We start from the raw sequence: 18,221 nt of genomic DNA, 5'->3' as shown, positions 1-18,221 counted from the left end.
ATCTGAAGATTCCTCATGAAAAATTCCAGTAAAGCAGTTTGTTTGTTCGTTTGTTTATTAGTATGAGACAGAGAGACGGGAAGAGAGAGAGAGAGAGAGTGAGAAGCATCAACTCACAGTTGCTTCACATTAGCAGTTTATTGATTGCATTTTGTATGTGACTTGAGGGAGGAGGCTCAAGCAGAGCCAGTGACTCCTTGCTCAAGCCACCAAACTTTGAGTGGCCCCAGGCTCAAGCCAGTGACCTCAGAGTTTTGAACTGGGAACCTCGGCATCCCAGGTCGATACTATATCCACTGCACCACCACTGGTCAGGTTCCAGTAAAGCAATTTAAAAGAGCCTATATAGTATAGTTCGTTGCTCTTCTTGCTGCTCCTGTGCTCCTATGTAAATAACAGGACAATCTTATTGAATCTAGTCTTATTTTTCAAACAGATTAGCCTTAATTTGGCTGTCTTTAGTAAAAATGGGGTGATTTAAAAATGTTTTTTAGTGAGACAGAGACAGGAAGGGAGAGAGATGAGAAGTGTCAACTCATAGTTGTGGCATATTAATTGTTCATTGATTGCTTTCTCATGTGTGTCTTGACTGGGGGCCTCCAGCCAAGCCAGTGACCCCTTGCTCAAACCAATGACCATGGAATCATGATGATCCCAGATCAAGCTGGTGACACCTCACACCAGCTGGTGAGTCCGTGCTCAAGCTGGCAACCTTGGGGTTTTGAACCTGGGGCCTCAGCATCCCAGGTTGACACTCTGTCCACTGCATCACCACCGGTCAGGCTAAAATGTGATTTTAGAGAGAAAACTTGTTTCAGTAGAAACTATAATACATACATGTGGATATTATAATCTAGTTAATTGACTCTGAGATTTTGTTTTCTACCTGTAAACTAGAATTCTCATTTCCTCAAATACATGGTTATAGCTCTCCAAACTCACATTTTTAGTTTTCTCCCACCCTTCTGACTTGGAATTATTGAGAACTAAAACTGCCCTAGTTCCTGAAGCCCTTCAGACTGAAACTAGATGAGTTGATGTAAACCCAGAGGAATCTCCACAATAGCTAATCTATGGACAATTGCCGTGCCCACTGCAGAAAGCTCACCACAGACATTCAAACTGAAAACCAAAAAAATCTAATTGATTGTCACTGCCTGCCTTCACTCCATCAAAAGATGTTTCAACCCTGACATCTACAAATCTTGACTGGTGGCACCCTTAGCTCAGAAACATATCATTTGCTGCAAACATTAACCATTGTTTTTCATTTGTTTCCAAGGACATACCTCTTACTAATCACCTGATTGTTTGCATTATATAGGCTCAACTTGGGTGCCTACCTGCGAGACCACCTCCTGAAATGAGACACAACTGTTTAACTGAACTGACCTAGTCTCAAGACTGAGACTGGTTTAATGCAATATGGAACACTCTATCAACTTAGCTTCTGAAATGTAAAACTTATTTGAAGTTTCATATGTGGGAGTGTGAGAGAGCAGAATTTGTCAGGCCAAAATATATCTCTTTGGCATAAGGATTATTTTAGGCTGCTTCTTGTGGCTCATCTAATAGTGAAATTAAAATGAGGCAGGTTAGCAGGAGAAAAACAAATTAAAGTTTAATAACATGTATACCGCCTATTGGGCAAACAGCTGTTAGGCTTGCTCACTGGGTTACCGGCTGCAAGCCCTTTGATTAGTGCGTGAGCGCGTGGCAGCGCCACGTGTGGATAGTCTATGGAAGGCCATGGAGACTCACCCTCTGCAGCGATTCTCCCAGATCGCTCTCCCGCCACTGCGAGGTGTGGTTTTCCTGCTCCCTTGCCCTTCACTGCAAAAAGCAGATTTTCCTTTGTTTATTAGCTCTTTTCCCTTTTCGTTTATTTGCTTGCCTGTCTTTGCCAGCCTCCAGTGGATGGGAGCAGCCCTACACCTTCTGGCTCCACGGTTCCTCTACCGTCTGCCCAAATTCAATATGAATCTGCCTGGCCTCAACCACCAGCATTACACCTCCTGTAGACATGGAAAAGATCCAGGAAAACTGAGTAACTTCCACAAATGGTAAAAGCTGACACCTTAAATAGTACATTTAGCTGAAGACAAGACCTTGGGAGTGGAGAGCCAGTTATGGGATGTTAGCAGGAAAAACAGAGCAAACAGGGGAATAGTCAGTGGTAGGATTCAGCCAGTTCACACCAGTTCAGCAGAACTGATACCTAAGTTTCTATTGAGTTCAGCGAACCAGCTGTTAAAATGGTACTTGTAATCGGGGTTCTCTCTAACGTGTGTGCTTGGGCAGCTGCTCAATGTGGGAATCACAAACTTACATTCCTTACTCTTTGTGTGTGTGTGTGTGTGTGTGTGTGTGTGTGTGTGTGTGTGTGTGTGTGACAGTGACAGAGAGAGGGACAGACAGGCAGGAATGGAGAGAGATTAGTTATTCATTGATTGCTTTCTCATATGTGCCTTGACTGGGCACATATACATACACCTTGCTCAAGCCAGCGACCTTGGGCTCAAGTCAGTGACCTTTGGGCTCAAGCCAGGAACTATGGGGTCATGTCTATGATCCCACACTCAAGCTGGTGAGCCCACACTCAAGCCGGATGAGCCCGTGCTCATGCCAGCGATCTTGGGGTTTCAAACCTGGGTCCTCCGTTTCCCAGTCTGACACTCTATCCACTGCACCACCGCCTCATCAGGCTCCTTACTCTTTTTTTTAACGTTCATCTACACAACAGTGTATTCTAAACACCTATAGTCATGTTCATTTCATCCATAGGTGAAAATAATTGCAAGTGAGGATGCCAATCTAGCAGCAATATAGAAATAAATAACAGTTTTATTGTTTTTATTCAGGTATTTAATATTTTTTCATTAATATTTTAAAACTTTCTTATAATCTAGTTTTGTGTATCTCTTTTATTCTTATTCAAGTATTAAATGCATGAAATAGTAAAATACCTTTTGGTACACCGTTTTTTAATACTTAAAATGGTCATTAGGGCAAAGAAGTGGTTGTTAAATTATTTGAATTCCACCACTGGTAATATTGTTATGCAAATTTAAGTCCAGGCCATTGCCTTTATTGGTAACAGTTTCTAGAGATTAGGATGTCCTCTTCCTGGGAGTGAGGGAAAGATCATGACTTTTTTTTAACATTTCCCTTACAAATGTAAATGTCCTTTTTTTTTTTTTTTTTTTTACAGGGACAGAGAGAGTCAGAGAGAGGGATAGACAGGAACGGAGAGATGAGAAGCATTAATCATTAGTTTTTCCTTGCGCATTGAGACACCTTAGTTGTTCATTGATTGCTTTCTCATATGTGCCTTGACCGCGGGCCTTCAGCAGACCGAGTAACCCCTTGCTGGAGCCAGTGACCTTGGGTCCAAGCTGGCGAGCCCTTGCTTGAACCAGATGAGCCTGCGCTCAAGATGGCAACCTCGGGGTCTCGAACCTGGTTCCTCAGCATCCCAGTCCGACACTCTATCCACTGCGCCACCTCCTGGTCAGGCTGTAAATGTCCTTTTACAAAGGGTAACTTCTATTTGTTTTTTTTGTTTTTGTTTTTTTTTAACAGAGACAGAGAGAGAGCCAGAGAGAGGGATAGACAGGGACAGACAGACAGGAACGGAGAGATGAGAAGCATCAATCATTAGTTTTTCGTTGCCCGTTGTGACACCTTAGTTGTTCATTGATTGCTTTCTCATATGTGCCTTGACCGCGGGCCTTCAGCAGACCGAGTAACCCCTCACTTGAGCCAGAGACCTTGGGTCCAAGTCGGTGAGCTTTATGCTCAAACCAGATGAGCCCGCGCTCAAGCTGGCGACCTTGGGGTCTCGAACCTGGGTCCTCACCATCCCAGTCCGACACTCTATCCACTGCGCCACCGCCTGGTCAGGCTCTATTTGGTTTTTAGAGCTTCTTCCATGTCTGCTCTTTCTTGAAATTAAGCAGCTTAAAATAATGTCCCCAAGATATGCTGTGATGCCGGTGGCTGAGGCCAGGCAGGTCCACACTGGATTCGGGCAGATGGTAGAGGAACTGCTGAGCCGGGAAGTGTCGGGCCATTCCTGTTTATTGGAGGCTCTCAAGGACTAGCGAGCAAATAAACAACAAAAGGGAAAGAGCTAATAAAGGAAAACTTGCTATGCTCAGTAAGGGCAAGGGAGCAGGAAAATGGCACCTCACGGTGTCGGGAGAGCGATCTGGGAGAATCGCCGCCCAGGACAAGCACCCATAGACTTACATAAGCCAGACACACGGGCCTCTGCCACGTGCTCACGCGCTAATCAAGCACAGTGCTTGCAGCTGGTAACCCCGCGAGCAAGCCTAACGCAGCTGCCCCACATATGCCTTTATAGTTTCCTGTATGACCCCAAAGAAAGGGGAACAGTGTCTTTGGTCAGTATTAATAATGTGGCTTGCGTGACCAGTAGTGGCACAGTGGATAGAGCGGCAACCTGAGGTCCCAGATTCAAAACCCCAAGGTTGCCAGCTTGAGCACAGGTGCATCTGGCTTGAGCATGGGGTCACCAGCTTGGTTGGAGCCCCGCAGGCAAGGCACATATGAGATGCAATCAATGAACAACTGAAGTGAAGCAACTACGACTTGATGCTTCTCTCTCCCTTCCTGTCTCTATTTCTTTTTTTTTTCTTTTCTTTTTTTCAGAGACAGAGAGGGACAGATAGGGACAGACAGACAGGAAGGGAGAGAGATGAGAAACATCAATTCTTCGTTGCGGTTCCTTAGTTGTTCACTGATTGATTTCTCATATGTGCCTTGACCCCCGGGGCTACAGCAGACTGAGTGACCCCTTGCTTGAGCCAGCGACCTTGGGTCCAAGCTGGTGAGCCTTGCTCAAACCAGATGAGCCCGCACTCAAGCTGGCGACCTTGGGGTCTCGAACCTGGGTCCTTCTGCATCCCAGTTCGACGATCTATCCACTGCGCCACTGCCTGGTCAGGCTGTCTCTGTATTTCTTACAAAAAATAAAAATAAAACATTTAAAACAGAATGTGGCTGGAAAATGATAAGGCCAAAGGATAACTTTCTGGTGAGCTAAAAAGAGGAAATGAGAGAAGGACTGACTTCCTGTAGACAGCATGCCTTTCTCCATGGAACCAGTCTTGGCAGTGAAACTATTAAAAAACAAAATTAGTGCCTGACTGGTGGTGACTCGCTGGAGAGTCAATCCGGAACACTGATATCCCAGTTCGAAACCCCGAGGTTGCCAGATTGAGCATGGAGTCTCTGGCTTTATCACAAAATTATAGACACGATCCCAAGGTTATTGGCTTGAGCCAAAGGCCACTGGTTCAACTTGAAGCCCCTCCTCTGTCAGGGTATATATGACAGCAATCAATGAACGCCTGAAGTGAAGCAACTATGAGTTGATGCTTCTCGTATCTCCTCTCTCTCAAAACAAAATTCTTAAAGATTAGTAGGATGCTTATTCTTTAAAAACAACCATTTTTCATGTCTGAAAATAATTGTAAGAGCACAAACCTGTGGATAAATATGGGTCTGGGCAGGTCCTGATGGGTAGTCATGGCCCAGGCCTCTAAATTCTTTAGTGAAAGGTTTTGTGTGTGTGTGTGTGTGTGTGTTTGTTTTTTTTTTTTTTTAGAGAGTCAGAGAGAGAGGGATAGACAGGGACAGACAGGAACGGAGATGAGAAGCATCAATCATTAGTTTTTCATTGCAACACTTTAGTTGTTCATTGATTGCTTTCTCATATGTGCCTTGACTAGGGGCTACAGCAGACTGAGTAACTCCTTGCTCGGCCAGCGACCTTGGGTCCAAGCTGGTGAGCTTTGCTCAAACCAGATGAGCCCACGCTCAAGCTGGCGACCTCGGGGTCTCGAACCTGGGTCCTCCGCATCCCAGTCCGACGCTCTACCCACTGTGCCACCACCTGGTCAGGCAAAAGTTGGATTGTTTAAGCAGGTATTATATAAAGAAGCTCTGTTACATGAATGTTAAAATAGGAATGGATAGTATGTCTGGCTGGGGAATATTTCCCCTACCCACTATTGTAAAACCAAAACTTGTTGATTAAATCTCAATGGAAGTGTGCGGCAGCCGTGTTAGACTTGCTGGCGGGGTTACCAGCTGCAAGCACTTTGCCTGACTGGTATGTGACTGCGTGGCAGCGCCACGTGTGTATGGGCTGTATAAGGCTAGGGGTGCTTGCACTCCAGAGATGGGGGATCGCGGATGGCAGATTGCCTGCCCGCCACTGCGAGGGGCCATTTTGCTGTTTGTGAGGCTTTAGTGAAAGGTTTTTAAGGCAGCCCTGTCTTGTGCATCTATGTTAACACACCTTTAAGATGACAGAACACATAATTTGAACTATATAATCTAATCCTGCTTTGCCTCCTGCTATACTCATGTAACCTTTTTTATGTTCCATCCTTAATTCCAAATGCATAAAAGAAGCTGCAAAGTGCTATTCTACAGAGCATTTGAGATCTTGCTTCCCACCAATTATCAGTTTTTGCTCAAATCAACTTTTTATTTTTAGCGCGAGAGAGAGACAGAAAGACAGGAAGGGAGAGAGATGAGAATCATTAATTCATAGTTGTGGCACCTTAGTTACTCACTGATTGCTTTCTCATATGTGCCTTGACCTGGGGGCTCCCACTGAGCCAGTGGCTCTTGCTCAAGCCAGTGACCATGGGATCATGACTATGATTTCACACTCAAGCTGGCAACCTTGAGGTTTCAAACCTGGGTTCTTAACGTCCCAGGCCGACATTCTATCTACTGTGTCACTGCCTGGTCAGGCTCAAATAAACTGTTACAAAAAACCTCTACAGGTTTGGATGTTTCCTATGTGGACATATGAAATGAGGAAGATATCTATTCAAAAAAATCTAAGACTCCATAAGAACAAGTTTGTGGTATTTGAATCAGGACTGTCCTCTCCCTCCCTCCCCCTTCCCAGCTCAGTGAGATAGAGGGAAGCTCCAGTCCAGAGTGATGTAGCCAGGAATACACAATTCCCTCTCCATGCAGCTCTCAGTTGTGCGGATATCGTCCCAAAAAGGAAAGAACATCAGCATTTCTCACTCTGCTTTCAGCTACCTGTTGTGGAGGCTAAGTTCTGAGATAGTGCAGGAGAGAGGTGGAGGCCTCCTCTGGTGGGACAGGGATTTTTCCTTGAATATGGAGACTTCAATATCACACGATCAATAGTGGGTAGAGCAACTAAGCAGAAGATTCACAAGGAAAGAGAAAAATTGAGCAACACTATAAACCAGGGGTCCCCAAACTTTTTACACAGCCAGTTCACTGTCCCTCAGACCGTTGGAGGGCCGGACTATAAAAAAAAACTATGAACAAATCCCTATGCAGACTGCACGTATCTTATTTTAAAGTAAAAAAACAAACAAAAAACAAAACAGGAACAAATACAATATTTAAAATAAAGAACAAGTAACTTTAAATCAACAAACTGACCAATATTTCATGGGAACTAAGCTCCTCTCACTGACCACCAATGAAAGAGGTGCCCCTTCCGGAAGTGCAGCGGGGGCCGGATAAATGGCCTCAGGGGCCGCATGTGGCCTGCGGGCCGTAGTTTGGGGACCCCTGCTATAAACCAACTAGGCTTAACAGGTACAATCCACCCATAGAACATACTACCCAACAACAGTAGAATATATATTCTTCCCAATTATACATGGAACATTATATAGGATGGGCCAAATGATAGTCCTATAACAAGCCTCAATAACTTGAACTGAAAGAATATAGAGTATAGCCAGAATAGATTGAAATTAGAAAGCAATAACACGAGAAAAACTAGAACATTTACAAATATGTAGAAGTTAACACTCTAAAACCATGAGTCAAAGAATAATTCAAATTGAAAATTAGAAATTTTAGATGAAGTTGAAGACAAACATACCAAAAGTTACATGATGAAGCAAAAACACTGCTTAGGGAGAAATTTACAGCTGTAATGCTCACATTAAGAAAAGAAATCTCGCCCTGGCCGGTTGGCTCAGTGGTAGAGCGTCGGCCTAGCGTGCGGAGGACCCGGGTTCGATTCCCGGCCAGGGCACATAGGAGAAGCGCCCATTTGCTTCTCCACCCCTCCGCCGCGCTTTCCTCACTGTCTCTCTCTTCCCCTCCCGCAGCCAAGGCTCCATTGGAGCAAAGATGGCCCGGGCGCTGGGCATGGCTCTGTGGCCTCTGCCTCAGGCGCTAGAGTGGCTCTGGTCGCAATATGGCGACGCCCAGGATGGGCAGAGCATCGCCCCCTGGGGGGCAGAGCACCGCCCCTGGTGGGCGTGCCGGGTGGATCCCGGTCGGGCGCATGCGGGAGTCTGTCTGACTGTCTCTCCCTGTTTCCAGCTTCAGAAAAATGAAAAACAAAACAAAACAAAAAAAAAAACCGGTTGGCTCAGTGGTAGAGCGTCGGCCTGGTGTGCAGGAGTCCCGGGTTCGATTCCCGGCCAGGGCACACAGGAGAAGCGCCCATTTGCTTCTCCACCCCTCCCCCTCTCCTTCCTCTCTGTCTCTCTCTTCCCCTCCTGCAGCCGAGGCTCCATTGGAGCAAAAGATGGCCCGGGCGCTGGGGATGGCTCCTTGGCCTCTGCCCCAGGCGCTAGAGTGGCTCTGTTCACGACAGAGCGACGCCCCGGAGGGGCAGAGCATCGCCCCCTGGTGGGCGTGCCGGGTGGATCCCGGTCGGGCGCATGCGGGAGTCTGTCTGACTGCCTCCCTGTTTCCAGCTTCAGAAAAAAAAAAAAGAAATCTCAAATTAATAGCCTAACTGTCCAGTTTAAGACACTGGAAAAGAAGGAGCTAATTAAACCTAAAGCTAGCAGAAGGAAGGGAATAATAGAGATTAGAGTGGAGCCCTGGCCGGGTAGCTCAGTTGGTCAGAGCATTGTCCCAATACGCCAGAGTGTGGGTTTGATCCCTGGTAAGGGCACATACAGTAATCAACGAATGAATGCATAAATAAGTGGAACAATAAATCAATGTTTCTCTCTAAAATCAAACAAAAATTTAAAGAAGGAGTATCTCTTTTAAAAAAAAAAATGGAGTGGAGACTGACCAGGAGGTGGTGCAGGTGGTAGAACGTTGGACTGGGATCGGAGGACCCAGGTTTGAGACCCCGAGGTCACCAGCTTGAATGCGGGCTCATCTGGTTTGAGCAAAGCCCACCAGCTTGGACCCAAGGTCGCTGGCTCAAGCAAGGGGTTACTCGGTCTGCTGAAGGCCCGCGGTCAAGGCACATATGAGGAAGAAATCAATGAACAACTAAGATGTTGCAACACGCAACAAAAAACAAATGATTGATGCTTCTCATCTCTCTCCGTTCCTGTCTGTCTGTCCTCATCTATTTCTCTCTCTGATTCTGTAAAACAAACAAATAAACAAATAAATAAATAAATAAAAATAAGAGTGGAAATTAATGAAATAGAGAATAGAAAGCAATGGAGAAAAATCAATGAAACCAAAAGCTAGTTCTCTTCTTTTAAAAAAAGGAGAGCTTTGAAAAGACCAATAAAATTGGCAAACCTCAGATTTACTAAGAAACAGAAGACTCAAATTACAAGAATCAGAAATGAATGAGGGGTCATTGCTGCTGACCTTATAGAAATAATAAAGGATTATAAAGGAATACCATTAAAAAGGTTGCTAATAATACTCAGGCTCAGATAGCTTCTCTGCTGAATTTTACCAAATATTTAAAGAAGAATTAATACCAATAATTCACAAACTTTTCCAAAAAATAGAAGAGAATGTACATTCCCCAGCTCATTTTTTTTTTTGAGAGAGTAAGGGGAAGAGAGAAATGAGATACATCAACTGTAGTTGCATCACTTTTAGTTGTTCATTGATTGCTTCTCATATGTGGCTTGACTGGGGGGCTCCAGCCGAGCCAGTGACCCTTTGTTCAAGCCGGCGACCTTGGGCTCATGCCAGCAGCCATGGGGTCATGTCTACAATCCCACGCTCATGCTGGCAACCTCAGGGTTTCGATCTCAGCATCCCAGTCTATCCTCTATCCACTCCGCCACCACCAGTCAGGCCCCAACTCATTTTATAAGACCAGTGTTACCCTGATACAGTGGTGAGATTCAAATCATTCAGCAACTGGTTCTCTGCCCTAATGACAATTCTAAGTATAAGAAAATGATACACCGAAAGGTAGTTTATTATTTCACGCATTTAATACTTAAATAAAACAATAAAAGAGGTACACAAAACTGGATTATAAGAAAGAGTTTTAAAATATTAATGAAAATTATTAAATAATATCTGAGAAAAAACAATACTGTTATTTATGATATTTCCATATTGCTTCTTGATTGGCGTCCTCACTTGCAATTTTTTTCACCAATGGAGAGAATGAACATTAGTACAGGCACTGAGAATACGCTGTTGCGCAGATGAACGTTAAAAAAGAGTAAGGAATTTGTGATTTCCACGTTGGGTGGCTGCCCAGGTGCCCACCTTAGAGAGAACCCTGATTACAAGTGCCATTTTAACAACCGATTCACAGAACTCAACAAAAAATTAGGTAACGGTTCTGCCGAACCAATGCAAACCGGCTGAATCCCACCACTGCCCTGATATCAAAATTAGACAAAGACATTATAAAAAAAAACTACAGACCAATCTCTCTTATGAATATGAACACAAAAATCTTCAACAACAACAAAAAATCTTCAACAACATACTAGCAAACTGAATCCAACAACATATAAAAATAATGATACAGCAAGACCAAGTAGATTTATTGCAGGAATGCAAGGTTGATTTAACATCCAGAGGTCAAAAAACGTAATACACTATATTTTTTAAATAAAAACAAAACCCATATAATCATCTCAGTAGACACAGGAAAGGCATCTTTAAAAAATCCAATACTGGCCCTGGCCGGTTGGCTCAGTGGTAGAGCGTCGGCCTGGCGTGCAGAAGTCCCAGGTTCGATTCCCGGCCAGGGCACACAGGAGAAGCACCCATCTGCTTCTCCACCCCTCCCCCTCTCCTTCCTCTCTGTCTCTCTCTTCCCCTCCCGCAGCCGAGGCTCCATTGGAGCAAAGATGGCCCGGGTGCTGGGGATGGCTCCTTGGCCTCTGCCCCAGGTGCTAGAGTGGCTCTGGTCGCAACAGAGCGACGCCCGGGGGGGGGGGCAGAGCATCGCCCCCTGGTGGGCAGAGCGTCGCCCCCTGTGGGCGTGCCAGGTAGATCCCGGTTGGGCGCATGCGGGAGTCTGTCTGACTGTCTCTCCCCGTTTCCAGCTTCAGAAAAATACAAAAAAAAAAAAAATCCAATACCTTTTCATTATAAAAACACTTAAACTATGCATAGAAACTTTCTCAAAATTAAAAATAAAGAGCACCTACAAAAAACTCATAGCTGACAACATACCTAGTGGTCAAAGATTGTATGCTTTCCTCCTAAGATCATAAACAAAACAAGGATGTCGCTTTCACCACTTCTGTACAACACAGTGCTAGTGGTTCCTGCTGTGGCAGTTGTTTAAACTAATGAAATAAAAGGCATCCAGATTAAGAAAGAAAAAAGTAAAACTATTCCTCTTTCCAGATGACATGTTTAAATATACAGAAAATCCTGAGGAGTTCAGCATAGTTACAGATCAAGATTAAGAAATCAATTATTAAAAAAAAAAAAAGAAAAAGGAGGCCTTGGCCGGTTGGCTCAGCGGTAGAGCGTCAGCCTGGCGTGTTTGAGCACGGGCTCACTCACATGAGCGAGGGGTTGCCGGCTAGAGCGTGGGATCATAGACATGACCCCATGGTTGCCAGCTTGAGCCCAAAGGTTGCTGGCTTGAGCCCAAGGTCATTGGCTTGAGCAAGAGGTCGCTGGCTCGGCTGGAGCCCCCTGGTCAAGGCACATATGAGAAAGCAATCAATAAACAATTAAAGTGCTGCAACTATAAGTTGATGGTTCTCATTTCTCTCCCTTCCTGTCTCTCTTGCTAAAAAAAAATTAAAGTAATTAATATTGTTAAGATGGCACTGCTACCTAAATTGATCTACAGTTACAATGCAATCTCTATCAAAATCCCAGCTGAAAAAAAAATCCAGCCGATTTACTTGTAGAAATTGAAAAGTTGATTAAAAAATTCATAAGGAATTGCAAGAGAACCAGGATATCCAAAACAGTAGGAGGACTCATACTTTCTGACTTCAAAACTTTCTATAGCCTGACCAGGTGATGGCGCAGTGGATAGAGCATCGGACTGGGATGCGGAGGACCCAGGTTCAAGACCCCGAGGTCACCAGCTTAAGTGCGGGCTCATCTGGTTTGAGCAAAGCTCACCAGCTTGGACTCAAGGTCGCTGGCTTGAGCAAGGGGTTACTCGGTTTGCTGAAGGCCCACGGTCAAGGCACATATGAGAAAGCAATCAATGAAAAACTAAGGTGTTGCAACGAAAAACTGATGATTGATGCTTCTCATCTCTTTCTGTCCCTGTCTGTCCCTCTCTCTGACTCTCTCTCTGTCTCTGTAAAAAAAACAAAACAAAACAAAAAACAAAAAAACTTTCTATAAAACTATAGTAATCAGTACTTTATTGTACTGGCATAAGGACAGACAAAAATAAATGGAATAGGATTGTGAGTCCAGAAATAAACCCATGTGTCCATGGTCAACTGATTTTTTACAAGAATGCCAAGAACATTCAATGGTCTTTTCAAGAAATGAAGCTGGATCCCTGTATAACCACAGACAAAGGAATGAAATGAAACCCTTACCTCATGTCATATATAAAAATTAACTCAGAATTGATCAAAGATCTAAATGTAAGAGCAAAAACTATAAATATCTTGGAAACATAGGGGTAAATCTCTGCGACCTTGGATTTATCAATATATTCTTAAATGTAATACTAAAAATATGAAAGCAAGGTGGGGAGGGGAGCACGCCCACACCTTTCCTCTCCCCCTATTCTTCCCCCATAGGTGAGCATCTCTTACTCTCTAAGGGACCTCATGACTTCAACTAGGGGAGCAATGACCAGCAGCAGCTCATTCCAGGCTCACTGCTGAGCCTGTCTCCAAGGCTCCTTTTCTCTGACTTCCCAGTGAGCCAGAGCAGCCTTGCCTTGACTCATTTTATTTCTGTAGCACTTCCGGAGAGCCAGAGCAGGCCCGCCTAGCTCTCCTGTTGCTTGTTCCATCGTAAGCCCTACCCTGTTTCTCTGTCCCCTGCTTTAACAAACATACTCTCAAAATTTAAGAAGAATGAATAACAAAAGAAAATAAATTGTACATCAAAATTAGAAGCTTTTCTGCTTCAAAGAATACCAATAAGAAAGTAAAATGACAACCCACAGAATGGGAGAAAATATTTGGAAATCATGTATCTGATAAAGGCCTAGTATCTAGAATACATAAAGAACTTACAACTGAAAAATAAATAAAAACAACAACAACAAACCAGTCTGACCAGGGAGGGGCACAGTGGATAAAGCATTGGCCTGTGATGCTCAGTTGCCAAGTTTGAAAGCCCATGGTCGCTAGCTTGAGCACAGGCTCATCTGGCTTGAGCGCGGGCTCACCAGCTTGAACGCAGGGTCACTGGTTTGAGCGCAGGGTTGCTGGCTTGAGCATGGAATCATAGACATGACCCCATGGTTACTGGCTTGAGCCCAAAGGTCGCTAGCTTGAAGCTCAAGGTTGCTGGATTGAGCAAGGGGTCACTGGCTCAGCTGGAGTCCCCCGCCCCTGGTTAAGGCACATATGAGGAAGCAATCAATGAACAACTAAAATGCCACAACTATGAGTTGATGCTTCTCATCTCTCTCCCTTCCTGCTTGCCTGCCTGTCTATCTTTGTCTCTTTCTCTTGCTAAAAAGAAAAAATAATAACAACCCATTTTAAAAATGTGTAAAGGACTTAGCCCTGGCCGGTGGCTCAGCGGTAGAGCATCGGCCTAGCGTGCGGAGGACCCGGGTTCGATTCCCGGCCAGGGCACACAGGAGAAGCGCCCATTTGCTTCTCCACCCCTCCACCGCACTTTCCTCTCTGTCTCTCTCTTCCCCTCCCGCAGCCGAGGCTCCATTGGAGCAAAGATGGCCCGGGCGCTGGGGATGGCTCTGTGGCCTCTGCCCCAGGCGCTAGAGTGGCTCTGGTCGCAACATGGCGACGCCCAGGATGGGCAGAGCATCGCCCCCTGGTGGGCAGAGCTTCGCCCCTGGTGGGCGTGCCGGGTGGATCCCGGTCGGGCGCATGCGGGAGTCTGTCTGACTGTCTCTCCCTGTTTCCAGCTTCAGAAAAATGAAAAAAAAATAAATAAATAAATAAAAATGTGTAAAGGACTTAAATAGACATTTCTCCAAAGATGATGCACAAACGTCTAACAAGCACATGAAAAGATGCTTGCCATTAGTCATTAGGGAAGTGCAAATCCAAACCACAATAAGATCCCACTTCATACCTAATAGGATTGCCATTTAAAAATAAAGAAATAAACAGGTGTTGGTGAGGATGTGGAGAAATTGGAACCCTCTTACATTGCTGGTGGGAATGTAAAATGGTGTAGCTGCTATGGCAAAGTTTCTTCAAAAAGTTAAAGAGAGTATAACCATATGACCCAGCAATTCTACTCCTAGGTGAGAATACTGAAAAGAATTGAAAACAGGTACTCAAGTCTACTCTATGTACACCCATTTTTTAGAGCAGCACTATTCATAATAGTCAAAAGGTAGGAAATGCAGAAGTGTCCCAACAGATGAATGGATAAATTGTAAATATGTACAATGGAATATTGTTCAGTCCCTGAAAAGGAAGTACTGACACATGCTACAATGTGGATCAACTTTGAAAACATATGTTAAGTGAAAGGAGCAGACACAAAAGATTGTATAACGTATTATTCTGCTTATATAAAATATCTGGAATAGCTAACTCCATAGCAACAGAATGCAGATTGGTGGTTTCTAGGCAATGCAGGAAGGAGAGAATGAATGAGGAGCAATTGCTTAATGGATTCGGAGTTTTCTTCTGAGATGATGAAAATGTTTTAGAATGATATAAAGGTGTTTGCTTCACAACACTGTGAATGTAGTAAATACCACTGAATTGTTCACTCTAAATTTATTAATTTTATGTGAATTTCATTTTAGTAAAGAACATGTTTGTTGCCTGACCTGTGGTGGTGCAGTGGATGGAGTGTTGACCTGGAATGCTGAGGTCACCGGTTCAAAACCCTGGGCTTGGCCAGTTAAGGCACATATGAGAAGCAACTATTATGAATTGATACTTCCTGCTCCTTCTGCTCCCCCCTTCTCTCTCTCTCTCTCTCTCTCTCTCTCTCTCTCTCTCTCTCCTCTTCCTAAAATCAATAAATAAAGATAAATATTTTTAAAAGAACACGAGTAAATAGTTACCTTTGACTTGGCTTTCCACTCCTAGGTACCTACTCAAGAGAAATTACAATGTCCACACAAAAATGTGTAATGAGTGTTCATAGCATCATTATTCATAATAGCCAAAGTATGGAAACAACACAAATGTCTATCAAGTGATGAATGGATAAGCAAAATGTAGTATATACATACAATGGAATAGTATTTAGTCACATTAAGGCATGTACTGATACACTCTACAACATGGATGGACCTTGGAAAAATGCTAAGTGAAAGCAGGCAGTCAGAAAGGCTGCATATTATATGATTCCATCGATAAGAAATGTCCAAGCTCTGGTCAAACTAACTCAGTGTTCGAATGTCAGCCTGGCATGTGGATGTCCCAGGTTTGATTCCTGGTCAGGACATACAGGAGAAGCACCCATCTGCTTCTCCACCCCTTTCTCTCTCTGTCTCTCTCTCTTCCCCTTCTGCAGCCATGGCTAGATTGGTTCAAGCACATCGGCCCTGGGTGCTGAGGATGGCTCCAAGGAGCCTCCACCTCAGAAGCTAAAAATAGCTTGGTTATGAGCACGGCCCCAGACAGGCAGAGCATCAGCCCCAAACAGGGGTTGCCGGGTGGATCCCAGTTGGGGTGCATGTGGGAGAATGTCTATCTCCCCTCCTCTCATTTGGAAAAGAAGAAAAAATGTCCCAGAAAAGGCAAATATATGGACAAAAAGGAGATTAGTGGTTGCCTGCGTGGGTGGAGATGAGGGGGAGTGATGGAGAGTGACTGCTAATGAGGGTGGGTATCTTTTGGGGGTGTTTAAAATGTTCTTGAATTAGATGGTGATGCTCGCATAACCTTGTGAATATACTAAAAGCCACTCAGTGTATGCTTTAAAATAGTGAATGAGATATGATATTTATATATGTGAATTATATCAATAAAGCTATTACAAAAAGAGAGTAAATGGGAGATGAGAAAGGCAAGATATTGCCTGACCTGTGGTGGCTCAGTGGATGAAGCATCGACCTGGAACGCTGAGGTCGCCGGTTCGAAACCCTGGGCTTGCCCAGTCAAGGCATATATGGGAGTTGATGCTTCCTGCTCCTCCCCTCTCTGTCCCCCCTTCTCTAAAATGAATAAATAAAATCTTTAAAAAAATTTTTAAAAAAAGGCAAGATATTAAGCAAACATTATCCTTGGTTTGGTGAGAGGGAAGAAGAGATAGTTAAAGAAGAAGTCTGAGAAAATGGGAAAAAAACAAGGGAGTGACTCAGCTGGTGGCGGTGCAGTGAATAGTGTTGACCCGAATGCTGAGGCCACTGTTTTGAAACCCCTAGGTTGTCGGCTCTGATCGCGGGCTCATCTGTGTCATCTTGAGTGCAGGGTTTTTGGCTTGAGTAGGGGATTATCCACACTATCCCAAAGGTGGCCAGCTTGAGCCCAAAGGTCACTGTATTGAGCAAGGGGATGCTAGCTTGGCATAGGTCCGAGGTCTGATCCCCCTCGGTCAAGGGATGTATGAAAAACAATCAACACACAACTAAAGTGAAAGTAACTATGATTTTTTTTTTTTTACAGAGACAGAGAGAGAGTCAGAGAGGGATAGACAGGGACAGACAGACAGGAACGGAGAGAGATGAGAAACATCAATTATTAGTTTTTCGTTGCGACACCTTAGTTGTTCATTGATTGCTTTCTCATATGTGCCTAGACCATGGGCCTTCAGCAGATGGAGTAACCCCTTGCTCGAGCCAGCAACCTTGGGTCCAAGCTGGTGAGTTTTGCTCAAACCAGATGAGCCCGTGCTCAAGCTGGCGACTTCGGGGTCTCGAACCTGGGTCCTTGGCATCCCAGTCCGACGCTCTATCTACTGTGCCACCGCCTGGTCAGGCAATAACTATGATTTGATGCTTCTCTCACTCTCTTTCCCTTCATGTCTCTCTCAAGCCTCCACAGGCTACAAAGAGGAGGTGATACATTAAAAAAAAAAAAAGCAAGGGAGCCTGACCTGTGGTGACGCAGTGGATCAAGCGTCGACCTGGAATGCAAGTTCAAAACCCTGCGCTTGCCCAGTCAAGGCACATATGGGAGTTGATGCTTCCTGCTCCTTCCCCCATCTCTCTCTTTCTTTCTTTCTCTCTCTCTCTCTCTTCTCTAAAATGAATAAACAAATAAACAAGTAAAAGCAAGGGAGTGATTGCCTGACCAGGCGGTGGTGCAGTGGATAGAGCGTCGGACTGGGATGCGGAGGACTCAAGTTCGAGACCCCGAGGTCGCCAGCTTGAGCGCGGGCTCATCTGGTGTGAGCAAGGCTCACCAGCTTAAGCCCAAGGTCGTTTGCTCAAGCAAGGGGTCACTCGGTCTGCTGTAGCCCACCGGTCAAGGCACATCTGAGAAATCAATCCAAGAACAACTAAAGAGCTGCAACGAAAAATTGATGTTTCTCATCTCTCTCTGTTCCTGTCTGTCTGTCCCTCTCTCTGACTCTGTCTCTGCCACACACAAAAAAGCAAGGGAGTGATTAACATAAGTTAGTGTAGTGGTTACCTGTGTGCAAGTGAGGGGGATGGGAGTGACCTGGAAGATGATACATGATGTCAGTTTTGTATTTTAAAAAAATGATTGATTTTTTGAGAGAGAGAGGGAGGAAGGAGAGTGAGAACCATCAATTTGTAGTTGGTCACTTTAGTTGTTCATTGATTGCTTCTTGTCTGTGCCTTGACCACAGGCTCAAGCCAAGCCAGCGATCTTGGGGTCATATTGATGATCCCATGCTCAAGCCGACAAACCAGGGCTCAAACCAGTGACCTCAGGGTTTCAAACTGCGGACGTCAACATTCTGGGCTGATGCTCTATCCATTG

At 44.7% G+C, this 18,221-nt stretch overlaps 1 long non-coding RNA gene across 3 annotated transcripts in view; it reads left to right on the top strand.

Moving 5' to 3' along the window:
* Positions 1–18,221, top strand: part of LOC136316669 (uncharacterized) — a 38,990-nt gene extending 20,769 nt beyond the window's left edge. For 2 of the 3 annotated variants that reach the window (XR_010727786.1, XR_010727785.1), the window contains exons 3-4: positions 1,908–2,063; positions 15,125–15,303. This is a non-coding gene — a long non-coding RNA (uncharacterized lncRNA). Of the gene's footprint in view, positions 1–1,907; positions 2,064–15,124; positions 15,304–18,087 lie in introns of those variants that run through there. The other variant, XR_010727787.1, reaches the window with a different exon arrangement.

Source organism: Saccopteryx bilineata, chromosome X (assembly GCF_036850765.1).
Source record: "Saccopteryx bilineata isolate mSacBil1 chromosome X, mSacBil1_pri_phased_curated, whole genome shotgun sequence".
NCBI lineage: Eukaryota > Metazoa > Chordata > Mammalia > Chiroptera > Emballonuridae > Saccopteryx > Saccopteryx bilineata.
The sequence above is the reverse complement of the archived record's forward strand: the minus strand, read 5'-3'. Positions and strand labels throughout refer to the sequence as shown.